Here is an 8,417-nt window from a genome sequence, read left to right on the forward strand (position 1 = left end):
CTTGTGCACAGCCTTGGGCACCTCTGCCTCTAATGCTTCAGCTCCCACCTTTTTGCTGATGACACCCATGCCTGAGAGTTCACCTCGTCCCATTTGTCTTAACCCACATCGCAGACAAACTCACCTGCAGAACCTGGTGGCATTTTGCATACCCTGGTGGGGTTTTTAATAGCTCACACTTTTAATGATGCTCTCTATATGTCACACGTGGTGGAATTAAATCCCAGAAGTGCCTCCAGGAAGGGTAATCTGCTTTTGTTGGTGCAAGTATGTCACTGTCCTGGCTATGCTGTCATCCTTTCTGCCACAAGACACTCCTGCTCTCTACCCTCACCTGTTCCCTGCAGAGCGCCACGGTTTAATCTTTCTCCCCGCAACACCACAATGCTTTTTTCAGACATGCTTTTCTCTGTCACAGTTCCCTCATTCAAGATGTGTTTATCTCCCTTGCAATTACCCAAATTCATCCTCATAGGATTTGATTTTGGAGTGTATAAGAGGCATTACTCTGCCATTTTCAGGTCACCTTCATAACTCCATGTGCCTGGTAGTCCCTTTTCAGCAGGAAGGTGAATTTTAGTATCCCACCTCCCAAGGGCCAAGCCCTATCCACTAAGGTGCTGGCTACGCGGTGGAGGATTGGTCCCCAAATCCCCTCTTTGACTGTGATTGTGTAGTACTAAAGCTGTAGGTCACTATGAGATAAAAGCTGTATAATTATATGTCTTAAGAGGGCATTCATAAATTTACTTTTATGTTTATAATATACATACCAATTTCTATATTATATTGATATTTCATTGGTTTTTTATTCGCTTGTGTAACAGAATAGTTTATGTTTTTTTTAGTTTTGAATTCCCAATCCAACAAAAATCCTGCTGTGACTCCCACAAGAAATCAGTCTGTCAAAATTAGTTTCAGTGTTGTGATAGTTATAAGTTAGGTCATGCTGGTCACAATTCTCCATAACCTAAAGTAACAGTAAGTATAATAGAAGCAGAACTATCAGACCCTGCATATTTCATCATATCTGAGCTCCACAGCTGTGGTACTATTATCTTCACCTTTAATTTTATTGATCCTATATCTGCAATCTGCTGCTGATTCTCCAGAGATAGGAGAATCACGTCTTCGGTGCTTTTTGCCTCCATTTAAGCTCAGATCTTGGAATTCCTTGCTACAGGTAGGCTGCAGCAGCCCCACCCCGGCAAGCTGCCACCAGGCTGGGGCTTTACACCGGAGCTGCTCAGCTGCAGAAGGATTGCAGTCCCAGAGGGGTATCTGTGTACTGCAAAAATACGACACAAAGTAATGAGTTTAAACAGGCAGGGATTTCTTTTTAATTTGATTTCTTTAATAAAAAAAAATAAAATAAAAAGTTTTTTAAAAAGTCAAACCAACAGCAACAACCATTTTTAAAAGTGTCCTTTGTCACACTTTGGGGACTAAGTTCATTTCAGAGTATGATAAACTTTGCTATCTCAGAAAATTTTTATGGCTTGTGGACAACATGGCCATGAATGCAGCAGAGCTATCCGAGACATCTAAACATGTCTTTGTGTTCAGCTACTCCTGCTCCAGGTTCCTGCTTTTACTACGATTCAGGGTTCACCTCAGGTGTGACCGTGGCTCTGTGTTTCTGGTTTTTTGTCAGCCCCTGAGTTTGCCTCATGCCGCACCGAAGCCATACAGCTGCCTGGAGTGTGTGCCGGCCAGGCAGCCCAGCTCCGGAGACACTCTCCATTCCGCCCAGAACTGGTCTTTATCGCCAGCACCAGTGGAAACTTGGGAGTGTGTGCAACTAAGGCTGTGCAGCGTCTTTCAGATACAGAAACTCTGTTCCTGGTAGTCTACAAAAGTAACTCGTTCCACGGTAACATGGTTTACTGTGTCTTTTTCAGGATGAGAGAAATGCCAGAGTGGCAGCAGTTGATTTGCATGCAGGTTGTATCTGGATGCTTAATAGGCCTCTAGACAGTAGGCACATACCTCTTTTTTGACTTCGAAAAAGTGTTGATAAAGAACTATTAGCAATACATTTGTAGGATTTTTGAAAAGAAATTATTTCTCTTCAAAATTTGTATCTAAAATATCAAATTATTTTGAAATGTGATTGAAAGGAACTAAGAATCTAAATATTTCTTATAGTTGGTTATGTTCAAGAATGGTTGAAGGATAACCCAAAAGTGACAGCACAGATATTTTTGCTACTTTTAAAAAAAAATTACTTTTGAGCTGAGAACAAATAAAAAAATTAGCACAGTCATAACAAATGGGGCACAGACATAGCTCTCATATCCTCATCTGCTTTCAACTCCTTTTAGTTAAACAGTTTTATTTCAGTATGTCCTATCAGGCTGTTCCTCCTGCTAAGAAAATCATAAGTCTGAGTAGGTGATAAAAGTAGGTAACAATGATAACAAGTAAAAACACAGAACATAACATTTAAGTTGACAGCATCTGTTTTAAGTTTCAAGGAATTTGAATTGCAATGCCATTGTACACCTAGACACCTTGCTGTATGTTTTAGAGCAAAATAATATTTTCTGCATTTACCTTGTCAACAAAAGGAAAGGCAAAATATATCACATAAATTGAACTTCAATCTGAAACTGGAGAAGTGATTCCTTGTAAAATTATGAGCAAGCATCATTTTAGGTTTTTTTTAATTGGAAGTATTTATGCCACTAGAGGTCCTTCATGGTCAGATTATGATTTCCTCCACAGTGGTTTGGGTTTTTTCTATTTCTTTATCGATGCTACATACAAGAATTACTGTCTCTAAAGAAATTTCTTTTGTTTAATGTAATACATTCTTAGAATAATAGAATGTTTTTTCTTTGATTAAGCTTTTTCAGAGAAAATATTAATACAAGGATTTTTTTCAAATATTTCTTCAGTGAAGCTCTTGGTTTATTATGAAATAAAATGTTATTTATTTTTTAATTCAACAATTGCATGTTTTCACATTTCCACTTTTTCATCATCTTACACCACCTCTCCAACATAACCACTTTTCTCTTAGAAAAACAAAGGAAGGAAGCAAAGGTTAAACCAATGAGCAAAATTAGGATGAATAACTGGAACAATAAAACAATATGTAAGATAGTTTTAATCTGCTGCTTCATTATTTTCTTATTTTTCCCAATTAGAAGCCAGTCAAAAATGTTTGAAACCTATTTGAAAGAGCTGTGCAGCCTTGGAACTGAGATTAAATTTATCACTACAGAACACAATGACGTTTATTGGGAAACTAGTAGCAAAGATTTGTAGCATAAGCTGAACATTTGGAAGTGATTAGGAACCAAGGCAAAGAAATACTTGCTGTTCCCAGGATGGCCATGAAATGAAAAGGCCTAATAGCTGCACAAAGACAAAATGTAGTCCAAGGATGCATCAGCTGGACTCAAGAAAGGGATGTGTTAGACTATACAAAGTCCTGGGCAAACTTTTTTCTGAAATATGGTATTATGAGCTGGTTACTCACATTCAAGAAAAATGTGCAGAAGGATGCAAAAGGATCTACACAAGACCACAAAAGTTTGTCTTGTTAGTCTAGTAAAGGACACTGAGACAGGATAGGACCACTGTCAAAAATGTACCCTAAAAAAGGAAAAAAACTTCTTTAAATAAAAGACAATGTTAGCACAAGAACAAACATGTCAATACAAAATATTAGGTTTAGGCTGAAAATGAGGAGACAGCTCCTTGCTAATATTTGCAATACAGCTGTGTCTATTAGGATCATCAGGGCCTGGAAGAGATTTTCCATAGGAGTAGCAGAAATAAGAAAATAACTACCTGGCAGCTGGGCATTAGCCCTGATAGCCAAAAGATTCCCTCCTGTCTTGTATCTATAGAATAAAAGGATTTGCAGATGAAGGAAATCACAATTTTAAAATTATATATTCTAACGTTCTCTAAAATTAGCCAGAAAAAAATTAATCTGAGAAACATCACAGTAAGATACTCAGAGCAAAAACACGCCTTATGGCTGTGTGACGTATCTTGCAGTGCAGGGGTGGTTCTGCTGTCTCTACCAAGAAGGAAATACGAAGAATACATTTCCACATCGCAACGTCAAAAAGAAGTATTAACTAAGCAAAAGCAACTGAATGAGAAGGGGTGTGAATTTCAATATGTGGAGAGTTCTATTTATGAGAAAAGATCCAAAATGGAATTTAGGTACTTGATTGTCACTGAAAATCACCAGAGCCAATGGAAATGGTAAGAGAGAGGGTGGCATTTTGGGGGCAATCAGTATGAGGTCACACAAGTCTTTATGCATCAGTAATTCTGATCTCACACACCATCCTCACTTCCAGTTCATCTGAGATGCAAACCCCTGCTTGGAACTGTACCGAGGCAGAAAAAAATGGGGGTTGTGGCAAATGTAGTGCCCCTGAGGCCTAAGTACACCAATGTGGGTGCTAATTTCACTGATAACTAGTAAAATCTCAAAGGACGCTGGCTTTGCACACAGTCCAAACACAGCTCCCTCAAATCTTTAGTCTTAGAGCACTGACACCAACATAAGTGATACCAAAAAGGTTAAGGGGAAAACTGGAGATTACAGTTTCAAACCAAGAGCTATGTGTCAGAAAGGCAGACATAATAAAGCCCAAGGACCATTAAAATTTACATCTACTTAGCACATGTTGATAGCATGACCTTTTCTCCCAGGCTGTCTGTCCCTGAAATGAAGGAAACTGTTCTTCAACCCACTGACAGATTTCTTTCTCTCAAGAGAATCGTATTCTCCTAGTAGTTTCACAGGCTAGCATTTAACACCTCTTACTGTGCAGCCACAGCCTACAATAAGACCTCTTCAACAGGCATCTTCTGCTCTTGGGACTAAATGGAATGTTTTTGTTTTTATTTTAGTTGATCACTCTGATGACTATGAAAATAATATTCGAAAAGACCTAGCAAAATTGCCTTGACTTTCCTATATACAGACCAGGGTACCCTATCTGAAAGTTTTCCACATTATTTAGGAATTATGGCCTAACGTTTGGGAAGCCTTTGCAATTTGTTTTCCAGGGAGAAACTCCTGGCTGCATTTCTGTCAGACTGGGTAAAGCACACAGAATGGTTACTCTGGCCTGCACGATCAGCCCAGGATCTGATAATCCAGTGTGCCAGCCATTCAGTTCGTGCTTTCAGCATGGAATCCCAGCTCTGCTCTGGTGTGGGGTGCTGGGAGTCATACCTTCCAGGGGACCCACTTTCCTAAGCCACTATGCTAAGCCTTCCACCTCTGGCCACGTGGTCCTACCCCTTCTCTTGTATACCTGCAATCCTGCAAGGAGCTCATGAGGCTGCTTGAGCCACCAGAAAACACCTTAGGATTTTGGGGGTTGGGGTTTTTTCCTAAATAAATCAATGTTCAATTGAATCAGCTCTCTGAATCAGATTGCTGTCAAGGAGAGGACCTCCAGTTCCAATGCAAAGGCAGAGGAATACAAGGTAAGGGGTTGGGGTGACAACAGCAGCTCTGGTGCAGATCCATTTTGTCAGGATTGGGTTCTTCTTGGGGAAGCATATTTTAGTTGTGCTCCCACCCTATATTTATATAACCAGATTAGGAATTTTAGTCTTTAAGAGAAAATCACTAATGAAGTAGTCTGTTTACTATGTTGATCCCATTTTTTAATCAAAATACCCTGTGACACTGCACTCAGCCCTGATATTACAGGAAAAATACAATCAGTGTATATTTAATTGGGAAACTTGCCATTCTGAGATCTTTCTTAACTGAGACTGCATTGTTTCTGCAGTATTCATTTCAGATTACTTGCTTGTCAGTGATGGGATGTTGTTGTAATGATCAATACTAAACTCACCATGGCGAAAGCCAGAATCCACAATTGATCCACCCTGCATGTGTGTGAATGCCAGACTTTGCATTGTGTAATTTATCTATAAATCTTAACACTTGTACACAGACTAGAGCTGAGAAGAGACTAATCAGGTCCTCCCAAAAACAGGCTTAAGGGTAGGATAGTATTTTACAGACAGATGAGATCTGTGTCTCCACTCCCAAACTAGCAGAAGAGTTGGGACAGTCCTTCCATGTTTGTTTTTACACCTTATTGGCACTATCACTTTTCCTTCACACCTTGATGACAGAATTGTAGGTAAGAAGGTCTAAGACAGCATTGTGATGGCCCACCACAAACAAAATGGGGCTTCCATGCGAAATAAATTATTTCATTAGATCAACTAGTATAATTTGAAGACAGCATAGCTTGACACACAAGCAGTTCATCCAATTAGATTTGCAGTGTTGCAGACCTGGGCTGCGTCAATGCAGTATCATTAAGATAGGGAAATTAGAAAGTGGTTTTCTGAAAGAGCTTGCACCAGCATATTTTACCTCATCAGTGAAAGACTGACTGTGAGATAGTATATCATGCAGTCTGTGATGCACAGATAAATGGTCATATCTGAGAGAAGAAGCAAAGAAAAGCTAGTCCTTTCATTCTTGTCTGGTTTTGCCATATTCTTGTTTTGAAGTATTAAACATAATATTTCTGAATGTTCCTTTCAAAATGTTTCTTAGGGTTTATAAAAAAATATTCATAGAATCACAGAATAATTTTGGTTGGAAGGGATCTCTGGAGGCCACGTAGCCCAACCCCCGGCTTAATACAAGGTCAGCTAGAGCAGGTTGTTGACAGCCATGTCCTGTTGAGCTTGAATATCTCCAATCTACAAGATTCCACAACTCTCTAGGTCCCTGTTCCAGTGTTTAAGTACCCTCATGGTATAAAAAAAAACCCCCAAAATATAATCCTTATATCAAGTCAGAAATTCCCTTGCTGCAGACTGTGATTGTCAACCTTTGTCCTTTTGCTGCAGGCCTCCAAGAACAGTCAGGCTCTGTCTTCTCTACAGCTTCCCCTCAGGAAGGTGAAGAATGTAAGAAGATCCCTCTTAGTCTTCTCTTCTCCAGGTTCCCTCAGCTTCTTCTTGGATGTCATACGCTGCAGACCCCTGACCATCTTCGTGACCTCCACTGGATACCCTCCTATATGCCATTTTCTTTCTTATAGTAAAGAGCCCACACTTGAACACAGTAATGATTATTAAGATGATCATGCAGGGTGATTTCAGTAGTTTTAACATTTAAAGTCTCAGAAGCATAGTTTCTGCCAGTTCCTTTCTGAAGTCTTAAATTGTCTTATTTATTGTTTCTTCATTCTTTTTGCTGTTCATATCTATATTGAAAGAAGTGTTACTTATTCTTAGGAAAGCCATTACTATTAAAACTAAAACATATCTTCTGACATTTTAAACCACACTTTGAGGAAAAGTATTTTGTAGAAGTGTATTAGGTGTTACACACAAAAAAGAAGAAACTGAGTGTATCAACTTCAATGTGGAACTAAGATCAAATTATTTTTTCTTCATTTTAGGTTTTTGTCAGTATCAACAACATATGAGTAATACCAGACATTTGAACGGTGTTAAATAAAACTATTCTACATATAAAAAGATACTGTAGAAAACAAATAATTTATATATATATATATATATATAAATAACAGACACAAATAATGCAGAGGTAAACAATTTTAAATTATTTTTTCTAAAATTCCTATACATACAAAAGCCATTTCATTAAAATTTCCTGCTTGAACAAATTTTAGTTAAATAAAATGCTCATGTTTCATATCAATTCCTTCTTAGAAAAATAATTACTTTTTCTCAAGAACATTCTATTTCAGTATCAAGTATTTAAAGATATATTTTTTTTAATATGTCTGTTCTTCTACCCATGTTGGAGTTCAGGTCTTCGTATTTTCATTCTGAACAGTTCCTAAACACTTTCTTTAAGTGAGGAGAGAGAGGAAAATTTTTGTAAAAGTAGAAGAAAAGTTAAAGAGGTTAGGTGTCAACCAGACCTGTGGAACAGCATTCCACTCTCTGTTTTAATCTTGGCAAGACATTCCACTAATGAGTAAGTGATGTAAACTGCACCTTTAACATAGCATTACTTTAGCTGAACTTTCACCATGTGGGAAGATACCGGAAGACATTTTGAACCTACAGTTTAATATACATTCAAAGGGAAATTGTATAGCTCTTCTCATAAAGTAACACAAAATAAGCAATGTTCATTTACTTCCCCCACCCCACCCCCACCCCCAATAAATATTAGTCTCCCAGACACTTGCAAAGCCTGGTTGCCAGGTTAGGGAAATGTTAAGTAGCCATTTATCTTCACATGTTGAAGTGCCTTCCTAAACATTTTCACTAAGAAATGTAACTAGATAGTTTTAGCCATTCCTATTCCTATTATGATTCCATTAGGACTAAGACTGATCACAGAATTCTTTTTATCTGACAGCCTTAATATATATGCAATCTTAGTATAATCAATGTTATGTAAACCCTGTAACAGAGTACTA

Source organism: Falco biarmicus, chromosome 2 (genome assembly GCF_023638135.1).
Source record: "Falco biarmicus isolate bFalBia1 chromosome 2, bFalBia1.pri, whole genome shotgun sequence".
Lineage (NCBI taxonomy): Eukaryota > Metazoa > Chordata > Aves > Falconiformes > Falconidae > Falco > Falco biarmicus.